Source organism: Acinonyx jubatus, chromosome A1 (assembly GCF_027475565.1).
Source record: "Acinonyx jubatus isolate Ajub_Pintada_27869175 chromosome A1, VMU_Ajub_asm_v1.0, whole genome shotgun sequence".
In the NCBI taxonomy this organism is placed as follows: domain Eukaryota; kingdom Metazoa; phylum Chordata; class Mammalia; order Carnivora; family Felidae; genus Acinonyx; species Acinonyx jubatus.
This window is the reverse complement of record NC_069380.1, coordinates 192997506-193012353: the sequence shown is the minus strand read 5'-3', so window position 1 is coordinate 193012353 and position 14848 is coordinate 192997506.

The following is a 14848-nucleotide window of genomic DNA, read 5'->3' as shown; positions in this document are numbered from 1 at the left end:
CAGAATACAGACATGATGGCCGACTTCCAGCAGCCATTTTATTACCCTGAGTAAAAAGATAGAACGAACCTGGTCTCTGATGAATTTATCAAGCCCCCATACCAGCCTTGATCAACTACTTCCTAATTTTTTCACAGAATAGAATAAACAACAACTTTGTTTAAGCCACTGCCATTGACATTTTGTCACTAGCAACAGAATGCAATTTGTAACCAATTCATAAGGTTTGTTACATTGAACTTAGAATATCTTCCTCTTGGAGACACTGTGTGTACCCCAGCTTCAGTTCTGGAGATAGGAAGTGAGGCTCTGCTGAGAAAAGTACCCTGGGCTTGCCAGACCTTTGATGGAAATATTGGTTTTGGTAGCTTCCTCTTGAAATTATATATAAGAGAAAAAAAATGGGAGGAAACCTAAAGTTGTTGGATGTTTAGGCTTTTTGTTGTTGTTAGGTAAGCTCTACCCCAAGGTGGTGATCGAACTCCTGACCCTGAGGAGCAGTGTATTCTACCGACAGAGCCAACCAGGTACCCCAAGTCCTTTGGCTTCAATTAGAGTGTTTCTCAAGGAATCATCTGGAGTCCTCCTCGTGGGTTCGAGCCCCGTATCAGCCTCTGAGCTGAAGGTGCAGAGACTGTTTGAAATTCTGTCTCTCCTTCTCTTTGCCCCTCCCCCGCCTGTGCTCACTCTCTTTCTCTCCTCTCTCAAAATAAATAAACTTAAAAAAATTATATTGAGGGGCGCCTGGGTGGCTCAGCTGGCTAAGCACCCGACTTCGGCTTTGGTCATGATCTCACGGTTATTGAATTTGAGCCCCACTAAGGGTGCAGAGCCTGCTTCGGATCCTCTGTCTCTCTCTCTCTCTCTGCTCCTCCCTTGCTCTCGCTCTCCCTCAAAAATAAATAAACATTAAAAAAATTATGCTGAATTGTGTTGAACTAATTGATGGGGGAGTTTTTGGAAAGGAGAATGGAGCCTGAGTAATGCTAATTAGTGAAAAGCCACCCCTGCCTATTGTCCCAGGATACCCGTGGATTTGGGGCTGCCTTGGGAGAGGCGGCAGCCAAGATTCACTTTACCATTTTCTTTACCAAGAGTCGATGCACGTCAATAATCATTGGTGAGCATTTTATCTGTTCAATAGAGTTCAGATGGAAGTCTTTGAGGATCTCAATACGGTAATACAGAGTAGGAAAGGCACAATGTCACACGATGAGTTTCTCTAAGGAAAATTGTAGATCACTTCTTTAAGTGGGCTCTAGGTTCTGGAAATATTAGCAATGGACAGGGGTGGACATTTCTTTATATCAGTGGTTCTCAGGGATCAGCAGCATTCACATCTTTTGGGAAGTTGTTAGAAATTCTTCGGCCCCACCCCAGACCACCTGAATCAGAAATGCTGGCTGTGGGGCTCAGGCATCTGTGTTTTACAAGTCCTCCAGGCAATTTGGATGTGTGCTTATATTTGAGTTGCTTGACCTTTATGTCCTCCTGATGTCTGACGGTGAGTTTGGAGATGAGGTAGGAAGTGAGGTCCAGGGCTCAGTGAGTCTATGTGTGAGCCCGATTTTCCATGTTTGAGACATCCTTGGCTGGGCTGATGTCTAGGTCACCCCTACCTGTACTGCCCTCTCCCTGTGAAACACAAGGGGCTGTGCTGTGGGTTCTGAACCAGCCCCTGAGCCACCTTATATCTAGGAACTAAGACTGGGTCCTAGATAGGGTCCTCTGATGAGCGTTTGTTGATTTAAATGTAACTGAATGAGCGGGACTCCAACATTAGCTGGGGGCTTTCCAGATCAGAGATGAATAGTCACTTGCCTGGCTGCACCTAAGTCAGTAATTGGCCTGCCCCTCCTACGTGACCCCCTCATATCCCTTATCAGAGGATGGTTTGTATGTTCTGTGTGTTCTCAATTCCTTTCAGCTTCAGACATATTTACTGTACATCCTTGTTCACTGTATATGCCTGTTTCTAGCACTCTGCTTCATTCTTTATTTTTATTTATTTATCTTAGAGGGGGGATGCAAGTGAGTGAGGGGCAGAAGGAGAGAGAGAGAGAGAGAGAGAGAGAGAGAGAGAGAGAGAGAGAGAGAATATCCCACAAGGGGCAGAAAGAAAGGGGGGGCAGAGAGGCAGAGAGGCAGGACCCATCAGGACTCATATTTTTACCTGAAGCAGGGCTCCAGCTCACCTGAAACAGGGTTCATGCTCACCCCGTGTAGGACTGAAACTCAACAACCATGAGATCATGACCTGAGCTGAAGTCAGATGCTTAATGACTGAGCCACCCAGGTGCCCGGTTCTTTAATTTGAACAATGAAGACTTGTCCACCTATGTGTACTGCTATGTAATCACGATTTAAGCCACCCTTTCCTGACCGATAACTGCCCCATCCCTGCCCTTCTGCTCCTCCTAGCCCTGATGTTACCCTCCTTGCTCTGTTCCAGTGAGAGCATCTTCCCTGCAGGAAAGTAACTGGGATGAGAGTCAGAGAATGGTGAGGACGGACACTGAGCTTTCCAAGTCAAAGATTGGAACACATGATTTAACAAAGGAATTTGTGACGTTTGTATTTTGTATTGACCCGATTCTATTCATTCGTTTACACTTTGCCAACATATTGGAACTCCTGGGATACGAGAATTTATGGGGACAAGGAAGTCAAATATTGGTAAATGGGAGTGACCCAGAATATCTGAGAGGAATGATCTAGGTCCAAGGCTTAAAGCTGAAATGCCTACAGGGCTGGGTAGGTACATCAGTGGGGAGGGGGGTGCCAATTGGAAATCACACAGCCATCTGCCAGGAGCACCAATGGGTATGTGACAGTGGACGGGCATCAGGAGGGCCTGACTTCCAGGTGTTCAAGAGAAACTAAGCCCCTGGATGGCTCAGTCAGGTAAGCATCTGACTTTTTTTTTAAATGTTTATCTATTTTTTGAGAGAGAGAGAACAAGTGGGGGAAGAGCAGAGAGAGAGAGGGAGACAGAGGATCCAAAGCAGGCTCTTCACTGACAGCAGAGAGTCTGATGTGGGGCTCAAACCCACAAGCCATGAGATCATGACCTGAGCCCAAGACTGACACTTAACCGACGGAGCCGCCCAGGCGCCCCAGGCATCTGACTCTGGATTTCGCCTCAGGTCATGGTCTCACGGTGGCTTGAGCCCTGGGTCAGGCTCTGAGCTGACAGCATGGAGCCTGCTTGGGATTCTCTCTCTCCCTGTCTGTCTGCCCCTCTCCCGAGCTCTCTCTCTTTCTGTCTCTCTCTCAAAAGAAATAAATAAACTTAAAAGAGAGAGAGAGAGAGAAACGAGAAATCCGTTTTTGTCTTATTTAGTTTTTTAATGTATAAGCCCCCCCCCCCCCCATCATGCAAGCTAAATAAAACATTTGCAGAAGGTGCTACTGCCTCTGCTCCAGGTAGACAAGTAATGTAACAAGGGGTATGGAAAAGTACCACGAAGCAGGAGTAGCGAATTCCACCTGGGAGAGAGCAGGACACAGCAGGCTTCACCAAGGATGTGATGTTTGAGCGTCTTATACGTAGATTAAGCAGGGGTTCTTCTTGTAAAGAAAGTGATGGATGTAACTAACCATATTGTGGTGATAATTTTGCAGTTTACACATGTATAAAAGTAAAATAAAAAAAGGGGCCGCCTGGGTGGCTCAGTGAGTTAGGCCCCGAGCCTCTTGATCACACGGGTTCATGAGTCTGAGCCCCACGTCGGGCTCTGCGCTGACAGTGGAGACCCTGCTTGGGATTCTCCCTCTCTCCCTCTCTCTCTGCGCCTCCCCCGCTTACACAGTCTCTCTCTCTCTCTCTCTCTCTCTCTCTCTCTCTCAAAATAAACAAATACACTTAAAAAAAAATAAAGAAAAAAAAGGAAGAAAGAGAGTGGGGAAGACCTTTCAGGCCCAGGGCTGTGTGGGTTTTCGGGCGGCTCAGTGCCTCAGTATGGCTGGAGGGCTGGCAAACGGGTGGGGGGGGGGGGGGAGGGGTTGCGCAGGAGTTGCAGACAGGCGGGAGAGGCCTTGAAGGCCCAGCCAAGCTGCTTTTACTCTGTCCCGTGGGCAGCGGGAGAGGCACCATCAGACTGCTGTTATAAATGCTCACTCTGGGGCGCGGGTGGAGAGTGGGCAAAGAGCACTGGCCTGGAGCCGTCCAGTAGCCCCCGGAATGGTTCCTAAGAGAACTGGTGAGGGTCCAAAAGGCACTTCGGTCCAGGACTGCAGCCCCCGGGGTCCAGCTCAGGCCCTGCCCTCACGGAGCTCCCAGCCTAATATAATATGGTAACTACGGCGGGCGGGCACTGCAGAGTATGGGGTGCCTCGGGTAGGCGGAGAGCTGTTTCCTCCCCTCTTAGCCTGGGAGGTGGCAGCTAGAAGCCAGCAGTGTTGTGGTTACCAGGGCCTTGGGTTACAACACATGTTTGTTTTTTGTTTTGTTTTAAAAACGTTGCAATACCTTTTAAATCAGGGCCCTGGACAGGATCCAAGGACAGTAGCAAGGACCAGCCCCTTGGCACTTCTTAAAGAAGCAGCTGCAGAGGGTGTCGGCCGCGGGAACCTGGACTGCTGGAAAAGCCCGAGTTCAGGCAGGGCTTGGACGTTGGGCAAGGCTGGAAGGAGGTCGAACCTCCAGCTCACCCCACTCCCCCTCGACGCGCTTTTGCGTCTAGAGCACTCGAAGATGAGGAGTCCTCCTAGTTGTCTCGGAAAACCAGAAGCAGTGGGTAGAGGAACCCTGGAATGTAGAGTCCACCTCCTTGGGAGGAAAGAACTGCCAAATGGCCCAAGATTCGGGGGTCTGGTTTGACCGGGAGTGAGTGCCCCATTGCGGGAGGTATGTTAACAGAAGCTAACTTTGGTAGGGCGGGTTGGAGAAAGCATGCAAGGATCTGCTGGGGTACGGGTCCTGAAAGAGCGGATGCTCAGGTCCATTGTCATTGCCATGGAAAGAGATCTTTGTTTTGATCCCTTTTCAGAGACAGAAGTTATTCCTCAAATGAGTCAAGACTGAGATTCAAGACACTTTTGTTCCAGTACACTGTTGGTGGGGATGTAAAGTGGTGTGGACACTATGGAAAACAGTGTGGAGTTTCCTTTAAAAGTTAAAAATATGGTAAAATCATCCAGTAATTCCACTTCTGGATATATATCCACAAGAACTGAAATAAAGATCTTAAAAAAATTTTTTTTTAAATGTTTATTCATTTTTGGCAGAAAGAGAGATAGAGAGAGAGCAGGGAAGGAGCAGAAAGGGAGAGGGAGACGCAGAATCTGAAGCAGGCTCCAGGCTCTGAGCTGTCAGCACAGAGCCTGATGTGGAGCTCAAACTCAGAAACTGGGAGATCATGACCCAAGCCAAAGTCAGGTGCTTAACTGACTGAGCCACCAAGGTGCCCCGGAAATCAGGATCTTGAAGAGATATCTGCACACCCATGTTTATTACAACATTATTCGCCATAGCTAAGATATGGAAACAGCCCAAATGTCCACTGACAGATGAACAGATAAAGAAAATGTGGTGTGTACATACAGTGGAATATTAGCCTTAAAAAGAAGGAAATTTAGGGGTGCCTGGTGGCTCAGTCTGTTAAGCATCTGACTCTTGATTTCGGCTTTCATCATGATCCTGTAATTTGTGAGATTGAGTCCTGAGTCAGGCTCTGGGCCGGCAGCTTGGAGCCTGCTTGGAATTCTCTCTCTCTCTCTCTCTCTCTCTCTCTCTCTCTCTGCCCCTCCCCCATCTGTGTGTGTGCACACAGGCATGCGCTCTCTCTCTTTCTCAAAATAAATTTGAAAAACATTAAAAAAAATCTTAAAAAAATAGAAGGAAATGTTGCCACTTGTGACACATGGATGAATCTTAAGGACTAACGCTTCGTGAAATAAGTCACAGGAGGACAAATACTGAATGATGCTACTTACATAAGGTTTCTCAAATAGTCAAACTCATAGAAGCAGAGAAGAGAAAGATGTTTCTAGAGCTCCGTGGTACAACCTAGTGCCTATAGTTAACAACACTCAATTGTTACCAGGGTGTGGATCTTAGGTTAAGTGTTCTTACCACAAAAACAGAGCGAAACAAAAACCAAAAAAATAAAGAAGCACAAAGGAAACTTTTGGAAGTGATGGATATGTTTATTGACCTTGATTGTGGTGATGGTTTCAGGGGTCTATGCATATGTCCAAACTCATGGAATCATATACATTAAATACGTCCATTTCTTCTCTGTCAGTTATATACCACAAGAAATGATGAATGGATTAATTGGATGGATTGGGATCCATGGGCTACAGAGGTTACATGAACCTCTTGAATGGTGTGTGTATGAGTGATTCCATTTTGGTCTATAGCTTTAATCACCATCACTATCACTTACTGATGATTTGTTATGATATGCTAAAGTCTTTACATCCTTTACCACATTTCATCATCAGGAACCATCCACTGTAAAGTGAAAACTCAGTTTGGGGGAGTGTAAGAACTTGCTTCGTGTCATAAGCTGGATCAGGCAGATGTTAATCGGTCTTCCCTACCTGAGCTCTAAACTACTCTGATGAATGACTCCAGCTTCTCCAAGAGATCTGTGACCCCAGAAGGGTGAAGAGAGAACATTCTAGGTCTCTAGAGCTTTATTTCTCTACGGGACTATGGGGAATAGGGGATAAGGGGTGGAGATGGAGGAGAAAGCCAGCCAGCCAGCCAGCCAGCCAGCCAGCCAGCCAGCCAGCCGGAGCAGGAGAGCGCCCACGCCTCCAAGAGCTGCTATTTAGAGCAGCCCGAGAGCCCCCAGAAAGGATGATAAGGGGGCAGGCAGGGGAGAGCAGTTGTAAAAGGAGCCCCAGGAGGGGGAGGGGGCTATCTCCTCCCCCGGCCCTGCTGCCTCCAGCTCACTCTGTCGCCTGATGTCTAAATAAGGCTTACAGGCACATTCTAGGCAGCTAAAAATAAACTCCTGCCCCCCCCCACCCTGCCCTTGGGCTCTGACGACCTCCCCAGCCCTGTCAGGGCTCCCCTGGCCAGGACCAGCTCTCCGGCGCACGCCCTCTAAGCTCCAGGATCGCACTTGGCTGGGGACCCCAGGGTTCTGGTGGGTGTTCTTCGGAAGCAAGAAAGACCGCACCAGATGTCAGGACTCCTGAGTCCTACTCTCGGCTCTGCCCTAACAAACCTGGACTAGTCCTTCTTTTCTCTGAACTCAGTCTCGCCACACATAAAATGAGGGCGTTGGAATAATGATATAAAGCCGTGGCATTTTTGAGTGAAGTCAGGATCCCACACTCTGGGGTCAAACTTCAGTTTACCCACTGCAGCTCTTTGGGGGTATATCTTGTCTTGCAAACTTATTTTTAGCTCACGAAGTCTTTTATAACGATCTGAATTAGCTGCCCATACGTGACGATTTGAAGAATTCACATAAAATTCTGTATTTCCAGCTTCTCTTGAAAAATCAGATCTGTCCCCACTGGGCCAGTGTGTCTGCCAACAGGAGCTCCGATTGGGTGACGGCCGCCCCCTGCCGGCGGGATGAATGTACTACAGGTGGCGGCCGACACCTTCACCCACGGTTTTTGCCCAGCCCTGCAGGCTACAGCGTGCGAGATGCCTGGCGTGACAGCGGTGAGTGCTTAGAGTGCAGGCCGATTGAGGTTTGCATCCCAGAGCCCGAGACTCTGGCATTGCTCTGCCGAAGGAATGATCGAGACAGCTAATGAAATGCTTTGGAAACGCTACAGGACCCTTGAAGAGGTTGTGACGATGGTGCTGCCTAACCAAATTCTGGTGCCAGTGCATTGCTAGCTCCCGTCCCAGAGTCCAGGTTGGAGGTCCTAGGATGGGGCAAGATCCTCATACTCCCACCCTCGCCCCCCACCCCCGTTGGGAGTTATCAGAGGGTTAAGATTCTTTTTAGCCTTGCCTGGACCTCCTGTGAAGTCCATGGGATTTTCCTTGGTTGGAAAATTACTGACAGTTTGCAGCCAGGGTCTGTTCAACTCAAACAGTCTTTGAGGGCTACTTTGGAGACCAGGAGGGGAGCAGGGAGAGAAGCCGGAGGGAGGAAGGGTAGGAACGGTGGAGCAAAGCTCTTCCAAGAACAGGCTTCTGGTCAGCCTACTTGGACTCACCCAACTCCCTGGAGCTGGATGCTGCATCTGGACCAGCCCTCAGGCATCACGAAATCCATCCGCCTCAGCATGCAGTAGGGGGAATGTGGTGCAGAGATGAGGACCTGGGAGTGCAAGGCTCTGTACTTCCAGCTGTTTCAGTAAACCGGGGAGGAGGGGGAAGATCACCGGATGCCTTCCCAGGGAGGAAATAGTGACTATCTGTGCTTATCTCTGCCACCCAGTGGTGGAGACGTCCATCAGTCTGGACCCTGGCTACGCTCCTTGTGGTCCCCCGGCCAGCAGCACGGTCTCCCAGGAGAACTCGTGGAGAACTTGTGCAAATTCTTGGGCTCCACCCCAGACCTGGGGAATCATTATCTGCATTTTTAGCGAGATCCCTAGTGTTTTGCATGCATTTTATCCTGAGATAAAAGCGGCTTTAGACCAGTGGTTCTCACTGTTGGCTTCACCTTGGAATCCCCTGAGGGACTTTTAAAAATGCTGATGTCTGGAACACAGCCTGGGCCCGAGCTCTCAGGTAGTTTGCTTAAAGCGCCTCAGGTGACTTCAGTGTGTGCCAGCATGGAGACCACAGCTCTAAGCAAAGGCTCTAAGAAGATAAAAATCTTTGGGAATCAGAGCCGTGCAATTTTGTACAGGGGCCTGCAGCTCTGGGCCCTCAGACTCAGGCTGGTGAAGGAGGTCAGGTAGGCCTGGTCGGGGCTCCGGAGGCACCTTCCCCCGCAAAGCCTACCTGACCAGGCCACCCCTGCTCCCCAGGGCATTGTCAGGCCTCTAGGTGCTCAGGTTTCAGACAGGCAAGGTGGGAAGCAGGTGCTGCTCCTGTCACCTCTGCAATCCCGCCCAGGGGTGCGGCCCGGAGCCGGCCCATTAGAAGGCGTCGCCTAAAGTTAGAAATGCCATTGACCCTTTAGAGAAAAAATTTTGCCATCAGTGGAAAACTATTTCTTGCCTAGAGCATCCCCTTCTGATATCTGCTTCTGATTCTCGGTGGGGGGGGGGGCGGGGGCGGGGCACGGTGCCTTTCATAGCCTCCAAAGTTGTAGGTAACTCATGACAACAATGGAATGTCATCACTGCCTATGGACATGTAAATGCATGTCCTGTGGAGTGTAAATGACTTCTCTCTGCCATTTCCCCACCCCTTTCTTGCCCCCATTTGTACACTTATCTCAATGTTCCAGATCTACAAATGTGTCTGCTTTTCAGACTTTGCTCTGGTTGTAACATCTGTTTCCCTCGGTAGAGTTCAAGTTAAACAAAATCTCTCACGTGTGCTCATTTTCTATCTGTATGAGAGCTATGATTTTACCTTCTTTTTGAAAATGATCCGGTACTGACCACAATAACCATGGTTTAACGCCAGATGTCCAGACTAAGCTTGGGTTGAAACCCCACAGAGACCAGGCTGTAACAAAAGTGAGAGATGGGATGCGTTGCCTAGAGGGGCTATGGAGACTGCTGAGCCCAGACCCCACCTAAAGGGTCAATGACAGTTCAGCTTCAATGGACTGTTGCCCTGTGGGAGGGCAAGCTGGTGTGTCCAGATTCTCTGATTTTTTCAGAAAAAGTTGGAAATTCACAATTTAATGAGGAATCACTTGTTTTCATTATTCGTTGGCAACTAAGTAAATTTCTAAGACACACCTTACAAACAAATCATGTTTGAGGCTGGTGTTGCATGTCTGTGACCTCTGCATCTGCCTCCGTGCCTGCTTCATAGGCATTTGAAGTGGTAAGTGATGTGGAAAGCGTTGGGGTTTGGAGCTGAAGGCCGAGAAAGAATTCTTGAGACATCTTCAGTGCAAAAAAGGTGGTTTTATTAAAGCACTGGGGACAGGACCCGTGGGCACAAAGAGCTGCCCCAGGATTGTGAAGCGTGACGGATTATATACTTGGGAGTTGGGGGAGGTAAAGGCAATGGGAAGTTTGCAAAAGGATTTTCATATGTTAAGAAGACTCATGGATCCTGGAGGCCTAGCTAAGATTATCTCTCCCCCTAGCAAAACTTTAACAGTAAGATAGTAGGGAGTTCCTGGAGGAATGTCATACTCTACCTGCCTCAAGTATTTGTCTGTCAGTGGGCTGCCGGCTATAAGGAACTTTAATTTCATCTACCATTTCCTTCTGCCTTTGTTCCCCACACTCCTCATTACACTCAGGGAACTCACCATTCCAGCCTTTATGCACACGCTGGGTCTCCAGCGACATTCACTCTCACCCCACACTAGGTCATCCTGGACCATATTATTCCGGGGCTCAGACCCTGTTACTCCTTCAGGAAGCCCATGACCATGAACGTTAGGGTGATAACAATTTCCAGTTTTTCCAACCCATCACTCTTAGAATGTGATTTCTTCAAGGACAAGAGCCTTGTTTTGATAATTGCTGCTTTTATGTATGTGTGCACCTGTTGTCTGCCTGGTGCATCACATTACTGGATGTCAATCTTAGCTACATATTAGAATTGCCTGGAATTAAAAAATACACCAATGCCGGAGATTTAGATATAATTGGTCTGGAGTGTGGGCCTGGGGATGGGGATTTTTAAAAGCTCCCTAGATGATAGTGGTGCGGAGCCCTCCTGGGAACCATGGCCTGGTGGTTTTGGCCGTGTTCAAGTTTCACATTGGCTTTTAGCCCAAATGTTTCTCATTTGTCTCCAGGGTGGTCAAAGTCCACCTCCTCAGAGATTTCTTACCAGACTCAAGAAGGCAACCCCCCACACTTTGTATTTCTTGTCTTCTGGTATAATTACTCTGGGGATATTGATGAGGTTTTGGAATGGTGGGGATTCAGAGCTGACAGCCAAGAAAGAATTCTTGAAGACATGTTTGGTGTAAAAAGGTGATTTTATTAAAGCTCAGGGACAGGACCCATGGGCAGAAAGACCTGCCCTCGGGTTGTGAGGGGTGACTCGTTATATACTATGGAGTTGGAGAGGTAAAGGCAAACCCGAGGCCTCCAGAAGGACTTTGATGTGCTGAAGAGGACGCCTAAGATAACAGAGGCCTTGCTGTTGTCAAGCTAAGGTTGTTTTTCCTCTAGTAAGGCATTAACCTTAGGACGGTAGGGGGTCCCTGGAGAAATGTTCTACTCTGTATTTGCCCCAAGTACTGGTCAATGGGCTGCAGGTTATAAGGAAATTTGATTTTACTGCCATTTCCTTCTGGCCTTTGTTCCCCATATCACTTTGGAGGGAAAAGTGATGTTGGGGCTCCAGGAAACTGTAGGTTTCTGGAGATTAGGCTATTGATAGGATTGCCTTTTTCTTGTAATCTACTAAGATATTTGTAAACTGATGGAGACTCGTGTCCTGCACGACTGTGATCTCCCTCAGTGAACCATTTGTTTTCTTCCCTTTCCTTTGTTCTTGGGCAGCCAGGAGTGCCTGAGGAATATCACACGTATCCCACCTGGGGGTGGGGGTGGGGGGGGGGTGCTAGCTTGTACTTTGCCCTCAGCCTGCCTTATGGTCCCTCATCAACATCTTGTGTATGTCCTTATCTACTGATGGAGTGCCTTTCTGGAATAGACTTTATTGGGATGGGGGAGGATTGTAAGGGTGGGGGCCTTTATATAGTTCAACTGTTAAATCTGTAAGTTACCGGGCGCCTAGGTGTCTCAGTCGGGTAAGCACCTGACTTCGACTCAGGTCCTGATCTCCCGGTTTGTGAGTTTGAGCCTTATGTCCGGCTCTGTGCTGACAGGTTGGAGCCTGGAGCCTGCTTCTGATTCTGTGTCTCCCTCTGTCTCTACCCTTCCCCTGCTCACTCTGTCTCTCTCTCTCTCAAAAAAAAATAAACATTAAAAAAAATGTGTTCAAAATTAAAAAAAATCGGTAAGTTATTTGTTGAATGAATAGCACCAGAAGTAGTTTATCATCATCATCATCATCATCATCATCACCATCATCATCATCATCATCTTTGTTTTGCAGATGAGGAAACTGATGCCAGAGAGGTTAAGGTCCTTAGCTAGGCTCTCTCACCGGACAAAGGCCTGGGTCTGCCTGACATGAAGTAAGCGCTCTGAACAAGCCGCTGTCCTGTTTCGCCTTCCACTTTGGTTATGGTTCTTGGTTTCCAGTCACTGTGTCTGTGGCCTTCCAACATCTCCAAAGCCCTTCAAATGGAGGTGTCAGATACTGTCATGCATGAGGAATGTGCCCACTCATTGAGAGATCCTCCAAGGTGGCATTAACTTTTTATGCCCAAGAGCATTAAATTCTTGTGTGAAGGAGTGTGCCTGGTATTGAGGAGTGGGGAGGAAGTGGGTAATGGGGTTGAGGGGCTTTGGCAGGTACAAAGATGGAGAAGGAATGATGCTGGAAGAAAGTCAGTGCACACTCCCTCTCTATTTCCCAATGAGGCTCCCGGGGATACCAGCACTGGCACCCAGTTCCCCTACCCACCACCCACACAGCCACCACCGAGTGCAGCCACATGGACATCTCTCATACCACTGTGGGATCAGCTTTAGAAGTGAGTTCTTTTTTTTTTACTTTCTTAAAAATTTTTGCTTGTTTTTTAATTTTAGAGGGAGAGCGCATGCATGAGTGGGGAGAGGGGCAGAGGGAGAGAGAAAATAAATCTTCTTTTTTCTAATTAATTTATTTTTGAAAGAAAGAGAGAAAGTGGGAGCGTACAAGGAGGGGGTGTCTCAAGGAGGGGGTCTCTCAACTGTGAGATCATGACCTGAGCCGAAATCAAGAGTCAGATCCTCAACTGACTGAACCACCCAGGCGCCCCGAGAGACAGAGAATCTTAAGCAGTCTCCACCTCAGGTCAGATCACGACCTGAGCTGAAATCAAGAGTTGGACACTCAACTGACTGAGCCACCCAGGCACCCCAGCAGAAGTGAGTACTAATTTTGCTTCTGCTGTGTCATTGGACAAGTCCTCTACCTCAAGGGGCCTGGAAGTAACCTTGTGTATGATGAAGAGACTGTTCTAGGTGAGAGAGGGAAGAGCTTATCAGAATGGGAGGAAGGTGTATAATTAAAAAAAAACATATTAATCTTAGCCATTCTGACAGGTGTGAGGTAATATCTCCTTGTTGTTTTGATTTTCATTTCCCTGATGATGAGTGATATTGACCATCTTTTCATGTGTCTGCTAGCCAGTTGTATGTCTTCTTTGGAAAAATGTCTATTCATGTCTTCTGCCCATTTTTAATTGGATTATTCATTTTTTGGGTGTTGAGTTTTATAACTTCTTTATATATTTTGGATACTAGTCATTTACCAACTATGTCATTTGCAAATATCTTCTCCCATTCTGTCAGTTGCTTTTTAGTTTTGTTGATTGTTTCCTTCGTTGTGCAGAAGCTTTTTCTTTCGATGTAGTCCCAATAGCTTATTTTTGCTTGTGTCTCCCTTACCTTAGGAGATACATCTAGAAAGAAGGTGCTACAGCCAGTGTCAAAGAGGTTACTGCCTGTGTTCTCTTCTAGGATTTTTATGGTTTCAAGTTTCAAATTTAGGCCTTTAATCCATTTTGCATTTATCTTTGTGTATGGTGTAAGAAAGTGGTCCAGTTTTATTCTTTTGCATGTTGCTGTCCAGTTTTCCCAACACCGTTTGTTGAAGAGACAGTCTTTTTCCCATTGGATAGTCTTTTCTGTTTTGTTGAAGATTAGTTGACCGTATCATTGTGGGCTCATTTCTGGGTTTTCTTTTGTACTGCACTAATCTATGTGTCTATTTTTGTGCCAGGAACATACTGTTTTGATTATTACAGCTTCATAAGGTAAGTTGAAGTCTGGAATTGTGATGCCTCTAGCTTTGCTTGGCTTTTTCAAGATTGCTTTGGCTATCCAGGGTGCTCGTGGTTCTATACAAATTTTAGGACTTTGTTCTAGCTCTGTGAAAAATACTAAACAACTGATATTGGTGAGGATGCGGAGAAAGGGGAACCCTCTTGCACTCTTGGTGGGAATGCAAACTGGTGCAGCCACGCTGGGAAACAGTATGGATGTTCCTCAAAAGTTAAAAATAGAACGACCCTATGATCTAGCAGTTGCACTACTAGGTATTTACCCAAAGAATACAAAAATACCAATTTGAAGGGATACATGCACCCCAATGTTTATAGTAGTATTATCAACAATAGCCAAATTATGGAAACAGCCCAAGTGTCCACTGACTGATGAATGGATAAACAAGATGTGGTGTGTATGTGTGTGTGTGTGTGTGTGTGTGTGTGTGTATGTATATATATATATATATACATATATATGTATATATATATATATACATATATATGTATATATATATATACATATATATATAATGGAATATTACCCACAGAAAAAATGAAATCTTTCCATTTGCAATGACATGGATGGAGCCAGAGAGTACTACACTAAGTGAAATAAGTCAGTCAGAGAAAGACAAATACCATATGATTTCACTTACATGTGGAATTTAAGAAACAAAACAAATGAGCAAAGGAAATAAAAAAGACAGAGAGGGGCAAACCAAGAAACAGACTCTTACCTATAGAGAACAAACCGATGCTTATCAGAGGGAAGGTGAGTGAAGGGATGGTTAAAGTAGGTGATGGGGATTAAGGAGTGCACCTGCTGTGATGAGCACTGGGTGTTGTTTAGAAGTGTTGAATCACTACATTGTACACCTGAAACTAGTATTATACTGTGTTAACTAACTGGAATTTAAATTGGGGGGGGGGTGCCTGGGTGGCTC